The sequence below is a fragment of the Lutra lutra genome, chromosome 3, assembly GCF_902655055.1.
Source record: "Lutra lutra chromosome 3, mLutLut1.2, whole genome shotgun sequence".
In the NCBI taxonomy this organism is placed as follows: Eukaryota; Metazoa; Chordata; class Mammalia; order Carnivora; family Mustelidae; genus Lutra; species Lutra lutra.
The window spans coordinates 71345495-71369501 of NC_062280.1; the positions used below are offsets into that span (position 1 = coordinate 71345495).

The 24007-nt window shown below is 42.8% G+C and overlaps 1 protein-coding gene across 5 annotated transcripts in view; it reads right to left on the bottom strand.

The window, feature by feature from the left end:
* WIPF1 (WAS/WASL interacting protein family member 1) overlaps positions 1-24007 on the bottom strand; it is a 121498-nt gene that overhangs the window by 33284 nt on the left and 64207 nt on the right. The window contains exon 1 of one of the 5 annotated variants that reach the window (XM_047722221.1): positions 11744-11934. The exons of 3 other annotated variants lie outside the window; for them this stretch is intronic. The gene's annotated coding sequence lies outside the window, so the exon portion shown is untranslated. Of the gene's footprint in view, positions 1-3430; positions 3609-11743; positions 11935-24007 lie in introns of those variants that run through there. One more of the 5 variants, XM_047722224.1, reaches the window with a different exon arrangement.

Sequence of the window (24007 nt, forward strand, 5' to 3'; positions counted from 1 at the left end):
TTTAGAAATTCTGTAATGTCCTAGTTCTGTGAAAGAAATGGTTGACTTTGTTGGTTTTACTATAATGTTATAGGTGAACATCATGGTTGAATGCTTTTATTAGAGAGCATCACAAAATGACCCTAGAACAACCAGCGTATCTTGTGGCTGAGAGTCATTTGCTAAAGATGTAATATTAGTTATGACGGATACCTTGTGAGAAAGAGTGACTTGTCCATCCCACTTCCCATCCTATAGTGGATATACTCTCCCCAGTGGCATGGCCAGCTAAAGGCTCAACAACAGCCCACAGTTCAGTCCAGACTTGCCCCAGGAAACTTGGGTTTTTCTCTTCAGTGTGTTCATTCAAGAACACGTGATTATCTCTCAATGTAAAATGATAAAGATCAGGAGAATTGGCTAGTCATTCAAGTAAATGGTTTCTTAGTCTCATAATCATAGCCAACTTAAAATCATTCTAGAGCATACCGTGTGAGGCCTACATTACAGAATGGTATGAGGAGGGGAAAGATTTCCAATGCTGTCCGGTGAAAACATGTGATACTATTCCAAAATGAAAGCATTTTGCTATCTACATCTCACCAGTGGTCACCCTTAAATACTATCTTACCTAAATGAATACGAAAAGGTGAACTTTTTTTTTTTGCACAAAAAATTGGAATCAATAGAAGAGTATTTTATTTGGTGGGGTGTGGGGGGGTATTAACAGAAATAATACAACTGGACAGATCTAAAGGTCCAAACATTCTCCTTGTCCTCTTACTTCTATTTCTGTATCTTATTTTTATTTAGATTCATTTATGTTTTCCTTTAGATAAAATGTTCTTAACTCATTTTTATGTAAGTATTTCTCACATACCCTTGGCTTCTTCAGGCTAGATCAAGATTCAAATAGATCCCTCAAGACCTCTCCCCAGAATTAATACCTCATAAATAAAGGAATCCTTCAAGGTACTAAACTCATAACAGAAGATTCTGAGGCTCAGTACCTCATTATGCCCTGCTCTGGTCCCTGTAACACCCCCATTTTACCCGTGAGAAAACCCAGTTGTTGAGGATGGAGGCTTGTCCAAAACCTCCGAGCCATTAGCAATAACGTTACCCCTCCCCGCCCTGTTGTTCCTAAGCCTCATATTTCACTGACCTCCGTCTCCACTGAAAGCCAAATTTTCACTGTCACCAATTTATAAAGTGCTACCTTTAGTACATCTGTCGATAAGGCCTGCCAATATCTGTCCACCTTCTCTTGGGAAGGAAAACAATACACCTGCACAGTAATGTCCCAGGGTTTTACGGAGAGTCCTTCTTCTTGAAAACCTTAAAAGCTGACATAGATGACATAAAGTTTTCTGGAGGCTCCACCTTGTTACTACATGTAGATGGGTTTCTTCTCTGCTCCTTTCCCCAAGCCTCTTCACTCAGCAGCCACCTGTTAAAACTTTTAGCCTTAAAGGGACATAAAGTTTCCAGGGAAAAATCGCAGTTTGCTCAGGCTTGGGGTCCATATTTAGGGCACCTGAGTTTGGAAAAGGGCCATATTTAGGTTCAGATAGGCTGAGTGGTATCCTAAACTTCCCAAAATCTAAACGAAGCACCACGATGAAATTTTCTTGGCTAGCTGCCTAGTGTCAAAATTGGATTCCAAACTTCTCTCTTCTGGCCCAACCCCTACATATTTTACCAAAAAACAACAAACATGACCCTATTACTTGGGAAGACCAAGATGACACAGACTTGGGGGCCTTAAAGAAAAGCTTAATAAAGTTCCCTCCTTGGGTATCCCAATTAACAGGTTCCTTTTTTCCTTTTTGTGAGAGGGAAGGGAATGCCCTTGGAACACTCACCAAAAAATATGGAAACTGTAATCAAGCCATGGGGCCTTATTATAGCCAACAACCGGAACCTGAAACACAAGGATAACCCTCTTGTCTCAGAGTCATTCCTGCCACTGCCTTTTTGGTTGAGCCACTGAAGAAACCATCATCCCCACCACCCCCAATCATCTCTGTGTCCCTTGCAGTAGAGGCCCTCCGGAATTCTCACCACATTAAACACCTTTCAGCCAGTCACTTCGCCTCCTGGGAAATACCCCCACTAACTGTCCATCCTGCAATGCTTTCTTCCTGCAACATCCTGAGCCAAGCCATTCTTCTCTCCCCCTTCACTGATGAGGCCTCTCACAACTGCTTGATACAAACACGGTACATTTTGACTCCCTGCAATAATTTACAGAAAACTCAAATCAATGCAGATCTTTCATGGTTTACTGATGGGTCTTATTCAAAGGATGAAAGTGGTAAATATGCTGGGCACACAATTACAACTCTTTTTAAAAGAGTTCCTTCACCTTTATTATTATTATTTTTTTAGATTTTATTTATTTATTTGACAGAGAGAGATCACAAGTAGACAGAGAGACGGAGGGAAGCAGGCTCCCTGCTGAGCAGAGAGCCCGATGTGGGACTCGATCCCAGGACCCTGAGATCATGACCTGAGCCAAAGGCAGCGGCTTAAACCACTGAGCCACCCAGGCGCCCGAGTTCCTTCACCTTTAGTCCAACAGTCTCAATTATAGGCTCCTACTCGGTCTTGAACTTTGGCCGAAGGCATAACCACGGACATCTACACTGATAGTCGGTAAGCTTTTGGGGGCAGCCATGACAGGGATGTTATGGAAAGAGTTTGGAGTCTTACCTGCTAACAGAAGAAAATTACAAATGGCTCTTCTGTCCAAAATTTATTAGATGGCCTATACTTTTGCCAGCCCCTCTGCCTAGAGTTAAAGTCCCTGGGTATTTGACACTTGACTTCCTGGAGGCCAAAGGAAACCACCTTGCTGATGTTTCTGTTAAAAACTCTATTCTTGAAGGAACCAGTAACCAAACCTCAGTCATGGTCGAAAGGGATGTTCCTTTAAAAGAAAATCTCAAAGAATTGACAAGAGATGCTCAACAGTTGGCCCCAGAGAGGAAAAAAAAACAATATTGGAAATCTAATAATTGTTGGTTCAATAAAACAGAGAGAACTCTGGCTTGAACCAAATAACAATACAGTCTTGCCAAAGGCTCTAAACTTCCCATTACTAACCACTGTACACGCATGAAATCCTTGGACTACTGATGAAATGAGAGACTTTATGAAACAACACTGGTCGGGAAATATTCCCAAGGCTGCAAAAGTGCCCACCTTGATTGTGCTACCTGTCTAAGATACAGTATTGGGGACACATCCGCACAGCTCCCAGGCATTTTAAATTGCCCAATGGACCATCAGAGGTTTGGCAAATAGGTTTTCCTCACCCTCCCCCAACTCATTGATAAAAATATTTTTTAGTCATGGTTTCTATGTTTTCTCACTGGACTGGAAGCTTTCCCTTTAGACAGGTTACTGCTGCTTTGTGGCTAAATCCATTAGAATAGATTATTCGTACCTGAGGAACCCCTCTTGAGCTTCACAGTGACCCAGAAGCTCACTCACGGATCAAGTACTTCAACAGGTCTGTGCTGTGGGGCTGATGCTGTAGCCCTTTTGCTGAGCTTCCCACCTTCAATCTCTAGGGCTAGTCCAACACACAAACAGAATTATTAAGACTCAGTTGGTGAGATGTCTGGGTGGCTCATTTGGTTAGGCATCCGACTCTTGGTTTTGGCTCAGGTCATGAGCTCAGGGTTTTGAGATCAAGCCCCATGTCTGGCTCAGAGCTCAGCAGGGTGGCTGTTTGAGAGTCTCTCAAGCAGAGAGAATATATCCACTGTAGGATGGGAAGTGGGATGAACAAGTCACTGTTTCTCCCTCTGCCCCTCCCCCTCTGCATGCATGCATGCATGTGTGTTCTCTCTTCCAAAATAAACAAATCTTTAAAAAGGAAAAAGAAAGACTCAATTGGTAAAATTTGTAGAGACCTTTCAAATAACCTGGCCAAAAGCGTTACCATTAGTTCTTTTTTCCTTTTTTTGAAGATTTTATTTATTTATTTGACACAGACAGTGAGAGAGGGAAAACAATCAGGGGGTAGTGGGAGAGGAAGAGGCAGCTTTCCTGTGGAGCAGGGAGCCCAATATGGGGCTTGATCCCAGGACCCTGATGCTTAACAAATGAGACACCCAGCAGCCCCATCATTAGTTCTTCTAAATCTCAGATCCAATCCTTTGGAACTCATAAACTTTCATCCTTTGGAAATGTCACAGGGTGCCTGATGCATCTGGATCCCACCTCTTTTGACAGCTGATGAAAGGAAATATACTCCAATATTGTAAAAGCCTAGTTGCTTCTCTTAAAAAGGACCATGCTTTAACAGAGCAATATTTTCACAGCTCCTGGGAGAGGAAGACCTTAAATATCATACTTGCAACCCAGAGATTTCATCTGTTGGAAAAGATACCTCCGAAAGGTGTCTTCAACCTCATTGGAAGGGTCCCTCTTGGTACTGTTAACCAACCTCTGTGCCATCAAACTTCCGGGAACAGACTTCTAGATTCACATGTCACATCTGAGGAAGGCACCAAATCCTGACTGGATGTGCGTACCAATTGATGGCCTGAAAGTAAAGATTTTGGGGGTATGGAAGCAAGTGGCATCTAAATAGAGACAGCTTTCCCAAGATCACTGCTCCATGCCTACATATCCTTTTCTCCCTGTTACTTCTTACTATATTTTCTCCCTTTCTTCCTTGGACGGATGATGCTCTTATCCACATTTCCCAATCTATTACAAAAAGAGGAAACGCCTCTGATTTTGTCACCAGAAACCTTGATCCATCCAGGAAAACAGTGACCCTTAGCTTATCCTATTAGTAGTTTTGCTGGAATCCCATATGCTACTGCATGCCTACACTGTTTCTCAGGGCCCTTTCATAAGGCTAGAATACTATATCCATACACCCTTGTTCTCTGACTCAATTTAACCCAAACTTTGGTTGGGGAAATGAGCTCTCTTGAATATACTTATATATAAAAGACATTGTGCACAGCCAGTATAAGTGAGACCATTGTAAGCTGACTGTCATATCTGTATGTTTAGGAAGACTTTCCATATGTGGTAACATGGTATTTGAGTCTGAGTTGAATGATGCTAAGGCCTCCACACAGACAAATGGGTCCATAAAGGCTCATACTCTGAGGCAGCCCTTTGTGTGGCTCTTGGCTTCTCTTCTGTATGTGGAGGCTTTGGTAATGGCCCCTACACTTGGGCAACTCACTGTCCTGACAGCGAGAGGATGAAAGGATGGTGTTCTCTTGCTGTACTCACCACTCTATTTTCTCCTCATAACAAAACAGCAGCTTACCACGGTCCACCTCACCTAAATCTTCAAGGCTGCATTAAATGAGAACTTCTGGGAGGTGCATATGACTCAGGTTTGCCTCTGTAGAGAGAGCTTTCACCCTTCAGCCTAATGAACACATGATTAGACATCTCTCCCTAACATTAGGAGAGTTGGCCCATTCCATAGCCAAAGCAGGAGCAGCCCAACAATGACCACGTAACTCATGGGCTAAAGTAGTTAGGGATAATCACAGAGGCCTCAATTACCTACTTGCTGAGCCATGAGGCATCTGTATGATAGTAAACACAGGGATAATCTCCTCTGGGGAAATAGAAACCCAATGGCACAAAATTAGGGAACAGGCACATTGGCTACAACAAGTTTCATCTAATTCTCCACATTCCTTTGATTTGTTCGGTTGGCTACCTTCAGGCCCAAGATCACAGTTCAGAACCATCATACAATTTGAAATTGTCACATTGCTTTTAACTATGTTTTGTATAATTATTTTAAAATTGTGTATCTGTTGCCTGTCTAGACTTCGTAGAAACAATACCAAATAAGGTGATGCTAACCTAATGCTTCAAGATGATCTCCAGTGTGTACAACCTTGATGAGATACCGACTTTAGATGGGAAATGCCTGTGGGTTCTCCCTCTTAACCTCCCTTGTTACTCAAATGGGACCTTAAATGGTTTCCAACTGCTATGAGCTTACCCTCTGATATGGGACAGGACACCCAGTAAAGGTCCTTCCTAGCAGTGAGAGCTATGGTTGAGCCAAGTCTTTCTCTCCTTCTCTCTCTTTGTTTAGATTTTATTTATTTATTTAACAGAGAGATCAAGAGAGACAGCACAAGCAGGGGGAGCAGCAGAGGGAGAAGGAGAAGCAGACTCCGGGCTGAGTAGGGAAACTGATGTGGGCTCGATCCCAGGACTCCAGGATCATGACCCAAGTCAAAGGCAGACGCCCAACTGACTAGGCCACCCAGGTGCCCCTGGATGAGCCAACTCTTGATCAGTGATACTTTTAAGGGAAGATCTTGATCAAAAGGGGGAAATGTGGAATTAAATAATGGAAACCTCATTTAAAATGAAGTCAGGAGTCCAGAAAAGGGAGCTGTCAGATCCTACTAACTTGTCCTCAATTGCAGACCCCAACAGGAAGAAGTGCACCTTGCATTTTTTAATAGGAAGAAGCCTACTTTACTACCATGGAAGGAGGAAGGCAGATTTTCGCCTTGCCCAGCGATGGCCCAGCCAATGAGAAACCATCACAATTCAGCTAATGAGAAACTCACCACCTGAACTCTGACTTTCCTCCAATGGACTTTCATTCAAAGCTGTCCCAACTTACTCCCTTTTCTCTATAAAGTAACCTTCTTCTTTGATCTCTGGGTTTGCCTCTGATCTTGCTATAGCTTGCTTGTCCTGAATTGTAATTCTTCTGCCATTCCCAGAGAAACCCAATTTGCTGGTAAAATGATGGCTGTTGTATTTTTTTTTTTTTTTTACTGATTTTATTTATTTATTTATTTTATTTTGGCTGTTGTATTTTAAGATTTTTTTTTTTTTTTTTTTTTTTTTTTTATTTGTCAGAGAGAGAGGGAGAGCGAGCGAGCACAGGCAGACAGAATGGCAGGCAGAGGCAGAGGGAGAAGCAGGCTCCCCGCCAAGCAAGGAGCCGGATGTGGGACTCGATCCCAGGACGCTGGGATCATGACCTGAGCCAAAGGCAGCTGCTTAACCAACTGAGCTACCCAGGCGTCCCGGCTGTTGTATTTTAAAGACTGACAGCACAAAGATGAAAATAAAACATGATGGTTCTATTTAGCCACTGAAAGAAGCATTCAATAATAATTAAATTTTAGGTGAAAAGGAGTTGGGGTTAATAATAATAGAAATAATTTAGAGATATCCTTGACATTTTCAGGTATATCCTTCCAGCTTATAAACACACACGCACCCCTACCCCTTCCATATATATACACACACATACACATTTGTTTGACCAATAAATACTAACAGAAGAAAATCTATAATATATATAACTCAGTGGTGTTTTAATAAGAAAAGGCTCCTAAATTCATATTGAGTTATTACAACTGTAAAAAAATGACTGCAGAAGCATTCATTATAAAGGCAATGAATCTACTCCAAGTTACACCATAAAAATAAAATCATTTAGCAAACTCAAATTGCTACTAAAATCCTGAATTTAAAAAAAAAAAAAAAAGGCCCGTAGTTTTGGGATTCCCACTCCTAATTCTGACAGATTCTACTCTTTCGAGACTCCTGCATGATGCAAAGTTAGTTGGATGTCTTTAAGATCTGAAAACCATTAGAACTAATTAAGATGAAGTTGGCTTTGTTCTTCAACTTCCTGTAAAAATGCTCAACAGGAAAATTGATGCTCACAGCAAACCACAGCCATCCTGTTTCTTCAGCACAATCTTTTCACAGCTGCACTTGCCTGTAGTTTCTATTTTATGATACAAGTCACAGTGCGACATCTCTGTGCCCCACCCCCCACCCCACCCCCAGCCTGTCACATTTGGCCATCTTAGAAATCCTTAATACCTCTGCATGAAGACTGCTTCTATTACTGCTACTCTTCCTCTCCTTAGGCCCAGGCTCAGAGGGCTGCAGGCAAGGAGGCAATCAGCAAGAAGAGGAAAAACAGAAGAATGCTCTCACCCCAAGAGGAAGCAAAAGGTAGAGAAGAGAAACAAGCTTTCCTTTGTAAGCAAAGCAGCAACCTCACCCGGGTTAGTGGTCACTTAATTCTCAGCTGGGGCTGGAACGCTCATATTTTGTCCACGGAACCCCTCATTTCTCAAAATGTACTTGCTCTTTTCTTGAACGTCACTTAAGACAATAACTGAAGTGAGTCCTCGTCCTAGGCTGTCTTCTCAATGGTAAGGATTTGTGTCTTGCTGTATTGACAGCGCCCGTGGTTATTTCAGAAATACCCCTTTTAGAGTTCTTTTCGATAAACAGTTGGTTAATTTGGGGCAGGGGGAGGGGGAAAGGCATTTTTCAGAGAAGACATGTTGAAACATCTGCAATGTCATTACAATGGGTAGCATGCACATACACAATTCTACTATAAGAGTAACTGTTGGGAAATTAAAGGGTGTGAAGTAAAATGATTTTTTAAAATCCGCTCTCACACATTTAATTTAAAAGTTAATGCAAATTTATAGGGGCACCTGGGGGCTCAGTTGAGCATCTGATGCTTGATTTCGGCTCAGGCCCTGATCTCAGCATTCTGAGACTGAGCCCCACGAGCCCCTCCAGCCCCTGGAGGTGGGCTCTGGACTCAGCAGGGAGTCTCCTGGAGATCCTCTCCCTCTCCCTCTGCTCCTCCCCCTGCTCGCGTGCTCTCTCTCTCAAATGAATAAAATCTTTATTAAAAGAAGTTAATGTAAATTGATACACATCCAAACCCTTTTAAAAGTGAGACAATGAAGGTAAGTTGAATGCCCCCCCCACCTGTCATTGTTTAGCTGTGGCAAAAGGAAAGGAGCCCTTCCTTCTCTACCTTATCCATGGAACTAAAAAGTATAGCATTTCCTCCCACTACTTCCCACCTCTTATAAGTATTCTCTTAAAGGGGATCAAACCTTAGAGCTAGAGTTTTCTTAAATCCTCAGCACCACTTTTCTTTTTAACAGAGGATTAAGATCTACCTCCGTGTCCATGCTCCCAGCATATATATTAATACACATGATATATATTTTATTCATTTTATCATTGAAAGTGTAGTCCTGTAATAGAAGAAAAAGTGCCACCAAATTTACTTCTGAAAAGGCCAAAGGACTTAGGAAGGAAAATGTCTTCCGTGAGGTTATTTGCTTTAAAGATACTTAATGTTGCTGTGACATTTAAAACAAAGCATTTGTAATCCCAGAGTCTTGGGACTGGAAGAAGACATCCAGTTGCCTCTCCACTGCATTTATGAAACAAGCTCTTGAAAATAGAGAAAATTTCTTTATACTTAGTTGTTAAGTGGCCTTGGGCAAATTACATAGCCTAAGTCTAGTTCCCACAATAAAATGGGGATAATGGTACCTACTCAATAGGGTTATTCAAGAGTTAAATGAGGCAAATACTTAATAAGTATTAGTCATTTTTAAAAATAAGTAAAAGTAAGGATTCCAACATGTAGCAAGTCCTCAATAAATGTTATTGTCTTCCCTTGCTATTTAGTCATGAGAAAGAAACCATAGTTGATTTAAACCCTGGCCCACATGTTCACACCCATGCAAATCTCCATATTACAGATGAATGGAGAATGGAGATGCATATAAAGTGCACTTTAAAGCATACTAATTAAGGCATTCTTATTCTAGTATTTTTTTTCCATTTTAATTTTCAGTAATGAGGGTTGCAAAATACAGACAGAGGTATTTATGGTATTTCAAGGGAAATGCCCTTCTCAACAAGACATAAATGTACAGCAATTTGGATAAACAAAAGTGAGTCCAACCGTAAAGCAGAAATGTTCCACAATTCAAACAGCCAGAAACTTACAAAGTAAATGACATGTTCATGAAATGTGAATCAGACTTCAAAAGGACAGAAAACTTGAAAGGTCTAGAAATTAGGGAGCTCACTTCCTCTTTTTTAGCACAGGTTGGGCAACTTCTAGCCCATGGGCCAGATCTAGAATCTAATTTCATCAGGGAGCAGGGTGGAAATTGCTGCTGGACTCCAGGAAATCATTTTTATCCTGGGGAGTTCTCTAAATATTGCAGTTAATCTAGCATCCACAGAATCCTTAAAAGTTTAAATATTAGAGTAATTCAGGAGCTATGAACAATTAACTTGTGACTGAACTTTTCAAAAGAATAGTGAAAACCTGACCATGATTCTAGATAAATCATTTAAACCTCTTCAGACTACAAAAGGAAGAGTTTTGACTAGATGAAGTTCCAGTTCAGAAGGAACACAACTTTATGAAGTTAATGGGTGATACATAAGACCCACAATTCCAATGATGAGGACGGACATGGCTTCCAAACGGGCTGACCTTCCGCCTTTCCCAGCCTCTCACCTTCCTCTCTCGCTAGCCTGTCTTTTTTTTTTTTTTAAAGATTTTATTTATTTATTTCACAGAGAGAGATCACAAGTAGGCAGAGAGGTAGGCAGAGAGAGAGAGGAAGAGAAGCAGGCTTCCCGCTGAGCAGAGAACCCGATGCGGGGCTCGATCCCAGGACCCTGAGACCATGACCTGAGCCGAAGGCAGAGGCTTAACCCACTGAGCCACCCAGGCACGCCCCCCCTTTTAAGGATTTTTAAAATTTATTTGACAGAGAGAGAGATCACAAGTAGGCAGAAAGGCAGGCAGAGAGAGAGGGAGAAGCAGGCTCCCCGCCAAACAGAGAGCCCGATGCAGGGCTCGATCCCAGGACCCTGGGATCATGACCTGAGCTAAAGGCAGAGGCTTTAACCCACTGAGCCACCCAAGCGCCCCACACTATCCTGTCTTATTCTTTCTCTTGCCTTTTCATTCAGCTGTCTTTCTTTCTACCAAGCTGTTTTACTTTTGTTTCTCAGAATCTTCTTGAAGCCTTTTCTCCATTTTACCACTTCTCCATTTTCTAGTGTATATGCTACTTATACCATTGGATTATTTAAAAGAACTTACACTTATTGACTAAATTTGTATGTGCTCTGTTAATATTTTAAAGATGTATTATATATTTCTCCATGGGGGAAAAAGGAATATGCCAAGGGACTTCTTCATACACGCCCCAGAGGCAAAAAAAAATTTTTTTGATACAAACAACTTTCCTTAACCTAATCTGTAGGTCTCCAGGTACATTGCTTCAAAATTTTAAGTTACAATATTTTATGACAAAAAGTTAGTCATATTAGCTGTAAACACTTATAACAAATGCTACAGAATTTGATGAGCAAAGTAGTTATGCACTGCACTGTTAGGGGGTTGACTAGAAAGATTTTAAAGACAGACTGTCTTCTTCCTAAAATACTCTGCCTAGAAATGGTTTAATTTGGGATTTGAACTTAAGTGACATATGTGTAGCAACAGAAAGGCAACACCTTAGTTCCCCGGTACTTTCCTTTGAAGTTTCTGATGACTCCCTTTACTTTAAAAGCACTTACTGCTACTTGCCAAAGGGACAGTTCAAAAGCAGTGTGTGGATAACACACTGAAAGGCTGTACTTACAGACATAAACCCCCATTTTAAGTGGAAAAAAAAATTCCTGTGGATCCAAACTTGTCCAGTGGTCAGGAAAAATTCTACTGAAAATCTTGCTTACTTTTTGGTACAAAACACAAGTTATGAATTGGCCACGATCACCACAGTGTTGAAACTAGCATTCTCTGCAACACGGTCTTCTGCTGAAAAAAATCGAACTATCTCAACATACTCTGGTCCATTAAAAGCCATTTCGTTCTTCCCTCTAGCTGATAAAGGAAATACATTTAGTCTGAATAGAACTTTTCTTACCGTAGGAAGGCATGATCGGGGACACAGAAGACAGACCAGCAAGATGTGAGCCCAGAGAGAAAACTGTCCCTGAAAAAGGCATCATCTTCCAACCCAAGTGTGGGGTCGGTTTTGGACAGCCATTTTGGACAAGCTCTGGCCTCTTGTTAAATGTGACATACTGAGTCAGAGGCAGACGTCTTTCTGTGGTTATTCGCTTCCTGTCTGATTAATTTGTTGTTTGTTCCTTCCTCCTTTACTGCAGAAAAAGAAACTAGATTGGCTTTACTTTAGAAGCAAGCAAGGAAAAACCCCTTAATTTAAAAAAATTAAATGTTACTCTTTTCCACAAGGTGTAATGTATCTGTTTGGTACAATGACAAGAGGAAATCAGGATGTCCATCCAGTTGGCAGGCCAAAGTTATTCTAGATACCTGTGCAGAAATAATAGTTCACAGAGCCTGAGATTCCTTCCAGGAAAATGCTGCTTGAAAGTTATCACTCTTGATATTGACTATGCTAACTGACTAATACTATTGACTATAATATTTAGTATTAAGGAAAAGAGTTACCAAGGGCTAAAAACTCTCAGCTACACCAATAAATAGGGTAATGATTCTTCCTCCTCTATAGAGCATTCAAGTATGTAGAGAGAAAGTCACAGATGCAGGTGAAGAGAGTCAGTCAAGTGTATGAAGGCAAATGAGTTTTGAGATGTGATTTTGGTGCCCAAGTCAGGATAAATGATACATAGCTCAAGTCATACGAAGATCCAGAGCGTTCTGTGCCAGAATGTTTTGTTTCTGTCCTCCATACTTAACAGGATAACAATAACTCTCCTAGAAGATGCTTGACAAAAGCACAGAGATATGAGTGCAGAACGGGGAAAGGCAGATTTCTAATTATTAAAGGACCCTAAGAAGGGAAGAGGCAATGGACCACATGTACAAAACCTTGCGTTATGTACAAATATTCTGAAAACACTCATCATTTTTTCTTGAGCCATCTGAAAGATTCAGATTTGCAACACATAACATGTAACTCAGAAGAAAAACTAAGGACAAAAAAGTATCAGCCAAAAGAATGAAAAACAGAGGCACATTTCAGAAACTAACTTGACTCTAAAATTAGAACTCTGGGTCCTGGCTGTGCGGGATTCAGAAGGAAAAGGAACGGAGAGCCCACACATCGTCTCATATTCCCTTCCCTGTAAAATGACAGGACTAGGTGGACCAGGGGTTCTCAATTCGGGCAGCGGCTGGAAATGTGTGGACTCATTTGTAGTTGGCGGTTAGAAGTGGTGGGTTGGATGGGGGATTCTTTAGGGGTGGAGCCAGGAATGTGGAATTTCCCATGATGCTTTGGATAGTCTTGCCAAAATACTGACGGTACTCCTACTGAGGAGTACTGAGATAGTTGATGTCTACGACTCTTCCAGGCTCTAAATTCTTTGAGTTATGAATCTAACTGAATGAGTAGAGTTTTGTGATGTGGGGCCACGGCAAACTTCCTGGAAGCAGAGCCCTGAAGGATTAGAAATGGAGAGTCCTGCCATCTGACATGCAGGAGGGGGGCACTGGACAGAAGTAGAGGCCTGCTGCTAGCATCTCCCTCCCCCTCCACTAACCCCAGGGAAATAGGAAACTTGATCAACTACCAAGTGAATGCCCAAAGTGAACCTTTGAGAAGTCTAACTCTAGTTAGTTCTAAGAAGGGAACATGGGCAATAGGATGATTTCTCTCTGTATTTCCGGAGTTGTTTTGAAGTTCTCTGAGTAAGGCCCGGCAAATACATGCACACACACAAAAACACCTCACCATGCCGTACATGGGCAGTTCACGTCGGCCCCCTCCATTAGGAATGGCTCAGTTAGGAGGGAGAATCACTTAGAAGGCTGTAGCCCCCAAGACACACAAGGGAGCAGTGGTCTAGAGTTTGGTTCTATTTTTGTCTTTGATGAGAACGTATAAATACAGCCAACTTTGGACACATTTATGAGGTGTTTACTAGCCACCATAGAACATAAATCAGGAAACATTCCTCCCCTGCTTAAAACTCTCCAGTGGTTTCTCGTTCCACTTAAAAAGTCCAAACTCTGCCAGGAGCCCATAAGAACCCATGATATCTGGCCCCGCCCTAGCCCTCTGACTTCATCTCAAGTAACATCCCTTCTTGCTAATTTACCTTCCAGCCCTTTCTGTTCTTTAAATGCATCCAGTTCATTTGCATCTCGGGGCCTTACACTTGTAAGCCCTCCCCCCAGTACACTCATTTCCTAGTTCCTTCTCATTCTTCAGTCGTCAGCAAAAAGGCCCCTCGTCGTGCCCCATCTCTGTGCCTGTTCTCTTATATGCACAGCACGTGTCACCACTCAACAATCTTATCACAAGTTTAATGGTTTGTATACTGTGTGTCCCTGCTAGAATTCAAGCTCCAGGAGGATGGGGACCTGCTTTCCTACTGTTGTTTCAGCATCTAAAACTGCCTCTGACACTCACTAGGTGCTCAATTAATATGTTGAAAAAAAAAAGGAAATTATAACTCCTAAAAATTCTTCCATAACATAACATTCCCTTCAGACCTTAAGACTGGAGGCACCTGGGTGGCTCAGTTGGTTAAGCGTCTAGGAGCCTGCTTCTCCCTCTCCCCTGTTTGTGTTCCCTCTCTAGCTGCCTCTCTCTGTGTCAAATAAATAAATAAAATCTTAGGGGGAAAAAAAAAACCTTAGGACTATTTCCTCTTGGGGTGCCTAGGTGTCTCAGTCAGTTAAGCTTCTGATTCTTGGTTTTGGCTTAGGTCCTGATCTCAGGGTCATGGGATCACGCCGGGAGTCTGCTTGAGATTCTCTTTCTCCCCTCCTGACCCTCCCTTATGTGGGGGGACATATGTGCTTATGTGCCCTCTAGTTTATGTGCCCCCCTCAACAAATAAATAAATAAACTCTAAAAAAAAAAAAAAAGATTGTTTCCTTTCAAAAAGTAAATAAGGGGGACGCCTGGGTGGCTCAGTTGGTTGGACGACTGCCTTCGGCTCAGGTCATGATCCTGGAGTCCCAGGATCGAGTCCCGCATCGGCTCCCGGCTCTGCGGGGAGTCTGCTTCTCTCTCTGACCTTCTCCTCGCTCATGATCTCTCTCACTGTCTCTCTCTCAAATAAATAAATAAAATCTTTAAAAAAAAAAAAAAAGTAAATAAGGAATGCCAAGGCTAAACTTGAACCCTCCTCTAGGGAAAGTTTAAGTTAAAGGGAACTTTTCCACAGAAAGGATGGCACAGATCAGCAGTGAAGCTGATAGCCCATAAGGGACTTGGCAGACCAATCTGAGCTTAATGGTAGAGTAAAACAATAATCAGTAACCTCTTGGACCAATCAGGGAAAAAATCTTCCATATTAACGTACAGAAATACAAAACCAAGAGCAGACAGAAGATTATAAAACAGCACAGTTCTCTCCAGTCTGGATAAAGTGGTAAAAGATCACAGCCTACAACCCTCCTGTGGTGACCCCAACAATGTAGACTGAATCAACAATGTATAAAATATGAAAAGATTTATTCATTTATAATTCCGGTTTTCCAAGTTGTGTCCACAACTACCTTTAAGAGCCTGGGTTTTGCCCTGGTATTAGAAAGATATTTTAGAATAGGGTTTCCTCAGTTCTAACACACCTTCCTCAGTAGCAAAAATGTCTCCCTTATAGCTTTTTAGGGGGAAAGAGAAACCATGCCAGAGGAAATATGTGCATTTACTATATGAGGAAATATACTTTCAAAATGTTAAAATATGGGAATTATGTGATTTGGAAGAGCAGAAACAAAGTAATTTCCCTCTTCCCCCCAAAATAATCAGTATAGTTACACAGAGGTTTGGCCATTTAAAAATAATCTCAGAAAGGGGTGTCTGGGTGGCTCAGTCAGTTTGGCAGCGGACTCTTGATTTTGGCTCAGGTCGTGGTCTTGGGGTTGTGGGATTGAGCCCTGTGTCCAACTACGTGCTGGGTGGGGAGTCTGCTTGGAATTCTCTCTCTCCCTCTGCCCCTTTGCTTGCATGCTCCCTCTCTCTTTCTCTCTCTCTTCATCAATCATCATCATCATCATCATCTCAGCAACACAGAGAAATTGAAAACAAATTTGTACTATTCAATGTCCTGTTAGTGCAAGTTGTTATAATCTTACTTGAGGAAAAACTGGCAATTTATTTCCATTTTATTTTGGCAGCTCAGCATTAATTCGGCCTACTTATAGGAGAAGGCATCATCTTCCAACCCAAGTGTGGGGTCATTTTTGGACAGCCATTTTGGACAAGCTCTGGCCTCTTGTTAAATGTGACATACTGAGTCAGAGGCAGACGTCTTTCTGTGGTTATTTGCAGTTTGGAGACCCATTTCTCCCTCACTCTCAGACCTATGGGTCCAGAGGCTCTTGTTCCCACTGCCAGTACAGAAAGAGCGTGTGATTCAGGGCCGGTTAATCAGAGCCTTGCATTCATGGGGCCCCACAGACTTTTTGAGCAATGGCCTGTGAACTCATTAGAACCAAGGGAACTTGTGGCCTGAGGCAAGGACATTTCTGCCAGATGGGCTGGCATGGGATCTGTGAGGATATGGGCACTGAAATGGCCACACTCATCCTTCGACCACATGGGGTCTGAAACTGAAACCAACAAAGTAGGGAATTGGTGGGGAGGGGTGGTGATGGAGAAAAACCAGCTACAGGCCTCATTGGCTGAATCCGTCTATACCTGAGGCTAGCCCTATTTCTGGACTTTTAATTAACATTAACAAACAAATTCTCTATTTTGTTTGAGCTGGTATAATCAGGTGTTCTATCATTGGCAATACAAACACCCTTGTGACACAGAGGTTGGTACCAGAAGTGAGTGTTGAATGTGACTAACCCTAAAATGTGTAAGTGACTGATTTAAGTCAAGTGAAGTCAAGTGAAGGCTAGTGCAGGCTCTCCTGGGCTAGGGCACTGGCAACCTTGTTATGTGGTGCCCACACTGATGTTTATGCTACCACCTACTGAATCCTTGGCCTCTTAAGCCCAGGAGCCTATGGATGGTGCACCATTAAAGGATTTGGAAGGAACATTTAGAATGTTGGCATGTGTTGGCCAGTTCTTGTGGCCTTCAGTAAGAACTACAGAAAAGAGATAATTTAGACTGAAAGTGACTGGAAGCGCATAGAGAGAAAAAAATACAGCTTTCTATTAGAGGTCTTTTTTGCCTGTGATCTGCAACCAAGATGCTGAGAGTCAAATAAATAATCTGGAAACCTGTGGTTTAGAAAAGTCAAAATTTCTATGCTACGCTAACATCAGATAAAGTGGGGTCAAAAGCATAAGAACCCCATCAGGAAATAACATTTGAAATACAGGAGAAGCCTGATACCCCATTGTCCCTTCAAAGACCCATCCAGTGGGTTATAAGATATGCTAGAGACTGGTGACTGATATCTCATTCTCTTCTAGGAATGGGAGTTTAATCACAAAATTTCTCTAACGTTCTGAGTCTACTGTTGTATGCTGGGTGTCAAACTATACAGGAGCTTAAGTACAGTTCTTGGTTTGCTACTAACTGCACCAGAAAGAGTTTAAAAAGTGAAATTATAGTATTATGTTTTATTTAACATTCTTTTTCAAAAATATCATTACAACATGTCCTCACAATAGAAGGGTATTCAGTAGGCACTTTGCATTCTTTTCTTCACACTGACTCTTCAAAAATAAGTATGCATTTTACTCATGGCAACATCTTTGTGCCCAAGAGCCACTACCATACCGGACAACACAACACTGGATGGCGTGGCCCTGGGGGGATGGAGCCCCGCCTTACTCATCCTCTCCCCTGGCAGGATACACCGATGACACTTCACACATAACAGCAGGCAGTCCTGGGGAAGTCTCTGGGCTACAGCGTCAGGGCTAAGAAGAGTTTGTCCTGCTTGGAGCCATCTCTTAAAACGGGACATTGGCTAGGTAGTTTTGGGTTTGGGGCCAGTGGAATTAAAGACCCAAATTGGCTTCTCTTTCCTAGAGTCATAATGCTGACAATCGTAGCACAGGACCTGAATCCTCAGCCAAGGTAAACAGTATAGAAGACCTTCAAACTGGGGACTCAGAAGAGATTCACAGACTCAATAGCCTCGGTGGCTTTCCAGTGTTCACCAAGTAAAATCTAAAGTCCTTGCTGGGACTAGCAAGATCCAGTGGGATCGGGCAGTCTCCCTCTGATCTATCTTCCTGCACCGGTTCTCCTGACCCCTTGCCCCTCCCTTTGTCCTGGCGTGTTTGTGAGGATAGCTTTCTCCTGGTTTCGTGGCTCTCTCCTCGCACTCATTCCCATTCCACGCTGTCAGTGCATGGTCTATGGGAGAGCGCTGTCTGCGCATGCTCTACGGGAGGAACCCTGTCTGCGCATGCTCTACAGGAGGAGCCCTATCTGCGCATGCTTTATGGGAGGAGCCCCGCGAGGGCATAGTTTGCCTTGTTCACTCTGCCCCCCAGCTGCTTTAGATCAGCGTCTGACGTTATCACCTGGGCTTGAGAAATGGGTGTAAATGGATTTTAAAAGCTTCTAACTCCAAGTTGAGTTTCATCCTTCCTTTAACCTGAGGTTGGGAGGAGGCTGCCACACACTTGGCTCTAGGTGGGGGAAGGGGGTGCTAGAGTGAAGGAGGTACGTGCTGGATTTCTTCCCCCAACAGGACCCGGGAAGGTCTTGCTTCTCCTGACAGTTGTTGACACAGGACAGCCATTCAGAGTGACAACGTGGGGACCTGCCAACACACGTAACAACTCCTTCTCAAGCAGGGTTCTTTGCCAGCGTTGGGTATGTGACAGGGCCTTGCTTAAGTTAGGAAATGATGAGGCGACTCGCTTGGAAAGAGAAAAGGAGGCCGACATCCAGAGTGGGAAGAAGGAGACCCCGGGAAAGGACAGTCCCATAATGGGTTCACAACTTCACAGTCAACCAGTCTCTGTTTTATCCCCGAGGGCCGGACGTCCAGTACGCTGGTCTCTGAACACACAGTGGAGAGCCCTGTTTCTCCACACACACAGTCTGCAAACAACAAACAACAAATGCTGATGTCGGAACGTCACTAACTTATCTCTTCCAGGGACAAATGCTGATTATGTGTGGAAAGACCTTTCATGTTTCCTTTGAAAGCACTGTCCTGTCTTCAGTAATTTAAGTAAAATGGAGAAATTTCCCAGTTGGTCACCAACATCCAATACAAGTTGCCCCCAGGGAAAACCCATGTGAAAAACAGAAAGAAGTTTCTTTCAGCTCAAGGGGAAAACTGGTGGAAAGCCCCATTTTCACATGTATCCATTCGTGCACACACATAGGGAGAAAGTGCTGGCATAGGGATAGCTGTGTGTTCCTTTCCATTGCTAATCATTAGGTACAAAGCCCAGGATGGGGCGTTTACAATTATTTCTGGGGTGGGGACAGTAGCGATATTGTTCCTCATTCAGACTTCTCTATACAGTTACCTGGTGTCTCTCACTGGAGGATAGTAACTATGGGGACAGGAGGGTCCTTCCACGGAGTACTCAGGAAACAAGAGTTTATACAGCTCTGCACCTTTGGGCCTGACATCACCCACCTGAATGCTGCAGGAAGGGCTCAGTGATCCAAGACTTCCCCTGGGACCCGACTGCGCGGAAGCCAGGCCTGGCTGGTGCAGCTGCTACCTGGAAGAGGCAGGCCCAACCACTCTGCATGTGGACAGGAAATGGGGGCATTTGTGGGTGTCATAACAGTTGGGGGCCCTCCTAGCATTCAGACCCGGAGACCGGAGATGCTAGATGACCTGCAGTGTACCAGACTGGCCCACTCAGTAAAAAAAAGTCCCACGTGATGTTCAAAGGTCCTGTTAGAGATTGATGTAGGAAAAAAACCGTTGGTAGTTATCTGATATTAGACCTTGGCTCCATTTTAAATATAAACTCAAATTATATATATATATATATATATATATATATATATATATATATATATAATATATAATTATTGCACTGTTGTATGAAGCCCTGAATTTTCCAGTAATGCAACTGTCATATAAATGAAATACTATGTTTTGCTAAGATTTTTATGAACAGTTGCTCTCCCGTTTCTGGAAGATCATTTGCCCAAAGACATTCCACTCCAGGTATGTAGTTTCCCTCTTACCCCACTTGGTGTGAACCTGCACCTGCCGGTTCACAGTGGTTACAGGTGGAGAAGCAACTACTCAGCCAATTACTTTGTTCTGTTTGCTAATGAGTTGTAGCTGATCACTTACAAATTGAAGTTATTTTATAATAAATCATGTTCCTTTTGTTTCTCTCTCTTTTTCTTGGAGGGGAGGGGCAGAGGGCAAGGGAGAGGGAAAGAATCTCAAGCAGGCTCCGTGCCCCGCAGGGAGCCTGAACTCAATCCCATGACCCTGAGATCATGACCTGAGCCAAAATCAAGAGTCAGACGCTTAACCAACTGAGCCACCCAAGTGCCCTATTTCTTTTTTTCTTTCTTAATTTTTTTATTTGACACACAGAGAGAGAGCACAAGTAGGCAGAGAGGCAGGCAGAGGGAGATGGGGAAGCAGGTTCCCTGCTGAGCAAAAAGCCTGATGCAGGGCTCCATCCCAGGACTCTGACACCATGACCTGAGCTGAAGGCAGAGGCTTAACCCACTGAGCCACCCAGGCACCCCGTATTTTTTTTTTATTACAGATAAAGATTATATCAATTTGGGGGGAATTATTTATAAAGTCAGATTATTTCACTGATGGAGTTTCATTGAAGTTTGTGAAGTGCGCACCGGAAAAGAGTGGGAACAGGGTCAGACAAGGCTGAGAGCGATTGCTTCTGTGCTTACAGAATGGCTCTGCTCATCTAGCCGGGGAAGGGGAGAACAGAGCCCTGGGGACCACAGCTGCTCACCTACAATCCTGGGAGGGAATCTTGTACTTTTCTTTCCAAACAGGTCACAGATTTGTGGTGCTTCTTTCTCCTGTTTCTTAGCAGACCCTGCTTCTCTCAGCAGCTTGGCAGAAACAATTTATTCTACTTCAGTGACCCGAGATTCCCAGAGGACTCTGCTACTCCAAGAACTTTCTGCCTCCCATTTGGCTGCTCTGGATTCTTCAAATGTCTGGGAAAACAGACTGTTGGAAAAACATTTCCAGGTTGTCTGATGGGATGGCTACCCTACCAGGACACAGGAAAGATAACAGTAAGTGATTCCTACTGGACCAAGTACATGTCTGTAGTTTCCTCAACTCCAAATATGGGTGCAGGGCCAATAGGATCCCAGGAAAGGGCACAAACACAAGGGTGTGTGTGGGTGTGTGTTTGGGTTTTGGTTTTGTCCTCTTTGTTCACTGCTGACTAAGTGTCTCCTTCTCCTGCTTCTTGGAAGCTGCTTAATTCAGCCCTGGACAATTTTATTCTGTTTCAGAACCATTCTGACAGCATGATGAGTGAGTGGCTTACATAAAAAGCAACCCCATGACTACATTAAAATATTGACTTGTGCACCTGCAACTAATACAATAATGCAAGTCAATTATTCTTTAATAATAAAATAAATAAATACTGACCGGTTTGGGAATACCAAGCCACAAAGATTTGAGGTATAAGAACCACATGTGGTTTATGTTTGTAGGACACTCAGGAAGATAAGTGGACATAGTTAAACAACAATAACAACAAACAAAACTCAATGGCCTCTCCCCTCCTCACCGCGACCACCATTAAAAAATGAAAAAACAGGGCGCTTGGGTGGCTCAGTTGGTTAAGCGACTGCCTTCAGCTCAGGTCATGATCTCGGAGTCTGGGGATTGAGTACCGCATCGGATCATGGGGAGTCTGCTTCTCCCTCTGACCGTCTCAGCTCTCATGCTCTCTCTCAAATGAATAAATAAAATCTTAAAAAATAAAATAAAAATAAAAAACAAGAATAAAACTAAACAGTTAAACAGAGTGTAGGCCAGGTGTTACTCTTGGCTTTTGGAAGGCAGCTGTGTCTTAGATGAGGCAAATAAGTAGTTGTCTGGGGACCGTGGCTAAGGTCAAGAATAAGCTGATAGCATAACCTCCACCTGGGCACACAGCCCCTGCCGCCCTGAGCACTGCCCCTCCACCGCTATCCTCCTCCAGAGGAGCTTCTCCAACTTGACCCTCTGCCATTGCTGCCTTGCCTACCCTCTACCTGGCCCCACTCAACCTCTCAGCCAGTCTGCTCCAGCCAAAAAGAAAAACACAAAGCAGTGAATTGCTTTCCAGAAATAAAAATATTTTCTGTGATCTTTTTATCGGCTTACGCTGTGTGTCTCTGACTCCGTAGCTAACTAGGGAGCAGGGCCACGCTCGGGCTCCTAAGCACAGCCGTCATTCAACAAAGACAAAGCTCTCCACCTCGTGGAGTTTACACTCATATCTGAGTTGATACAATGGAAGGAAAACGAATTTAGGCTCTGTATTGCGCAGTGTGCGTGTTCATTTTGGCCCAGCTCATCTCAAACAGCAGCCTCACAAAGATCACCAAGGGAAGAAGGGCTAGTTCAGGCTGACTCCAGTGTAAATGCGCAAGTGCTCCAGAGTCCTTGTGGGGTGGGGGGCGGAGCCGGGGGGGGGCATTCCGATTGGAGAACCATTTCCATACAAACATTCTTGATGGTATGCTGCCAGGCCAGCCCATAAGAGTCTATTTAATTCATAATGTGACTAAACTGTATGTTCAGTCCCAAGTCTTCAAAGGAAAGGACTCAGAGGTGGGGGCGGGGGGATCATTACTCTGGGGTGCTCCAGCCTCAGCTTCTACTCCCTTCCCTTAGGTGGCCCTGGGATTTCCCGTGACCCCACTCAGGACCCTGAGCGGCTCCTGTCCCAAGGCCATAATTCCCTTCCCCAGGATAAGATGATGTCACCCACACAGCAGGAGGAAATTGGGTTGTTTTGAAAGAAAGAGTAGTTGTTAACCCAAATGATGTTGAGTTAGTGGACTTTGTATTGAGATAAAAAATACACTGGGCTGGAGGGAGAGACTATAGCAGAGTCCCATGGTCTGGGGATAACATCCTTAAGGTTCTCCTACTGTTTATAGTTTCCTTCTTTCACTTCAATATATCTTTTTCCTTATTAAAAAGTCATACATGGAAGTGTTTAGAACATATAAATAGTTTTTTAAGTGGCCCATTAGTACTCAGAGAAAACCAGTTAACATTTTGAAATTTCCTTCCAGTCTTTCCTTCTTCACTGTGTAGATATCTAAAATGGGATCATACGATATATATGTAGATTTATTTCCTTTTTTTTTTAACATTCCCTCATATTATTATATCTTCTCCGAATGCAATTTTAATAGTTGAATGTTTTATGTGTGGTCTGTGACCCTTATAACTATTTTTCATTGTTAAACATTTAAACTGCCTCCAATTTCATTATTACAAATCCTGTCATGTTAATGGACTTGTATCTAAAGATTTGTGGTCATTTCAGATTATTTCCTTGGTACGCATGTATTAGAGTACAATTACTAGAATGGAAGGTATGAAGTTTATTCTTCTAACAATCTTGATACATATTGTTAAACTGTTTCCTCAAAATGGTGGGATTTGTTCTCTCATTAGTACCCGCTTCATTTCTTTTCAACATGTGCTATTATTATCACTTTTCAAAATCTTTGCCCATCTGATAGATGAAAATGTTGATTTTCATTTCTTTCATTATTAGTGAGGCTGGCGGTGTTTCATGTATTTATTGTCCTCTCCGTTATTAGTATACCTTTCTCCATTGATTCACTATTACCTGGATTCTTTTTGATCACAATGTTTTAGTCTCTTCTTTATTTCTTCCACTTCTGAACCTAAATATTACTCAAATCTCCAAGACTTTTCATAGGCAAAATAAAAAGTCCTGATCATTGGGGGACTGAGTGTATAAGCAGTGATTATTTCTGGGCATTGATAAAGCAAATTTCATAAATCAAGGAGGGTCTGGCACATATACACTTACAAAAGAATTCTCTGAGCAGGCAACTGTGGCTAATTTTGCACAGCTTGTAAGAATTTTACCATTTTAAGAAAGGTCTCCATCCCATGGCAGAAGGAGGGTGCGGGACGTCTGGGCCCATCTTACCACAGTTCTTCCCATCTCAAACACAGAAGTAGGAATGCCCTGATTGTTACTACCCATGTACATCCATGTGTGAACCTCTTAAGTCTGACGGAAAACCGTCATCATGACCCTGACTCACCTCGTCCCACCTTTCACAAGACTAAAGTTCCCAGGAAC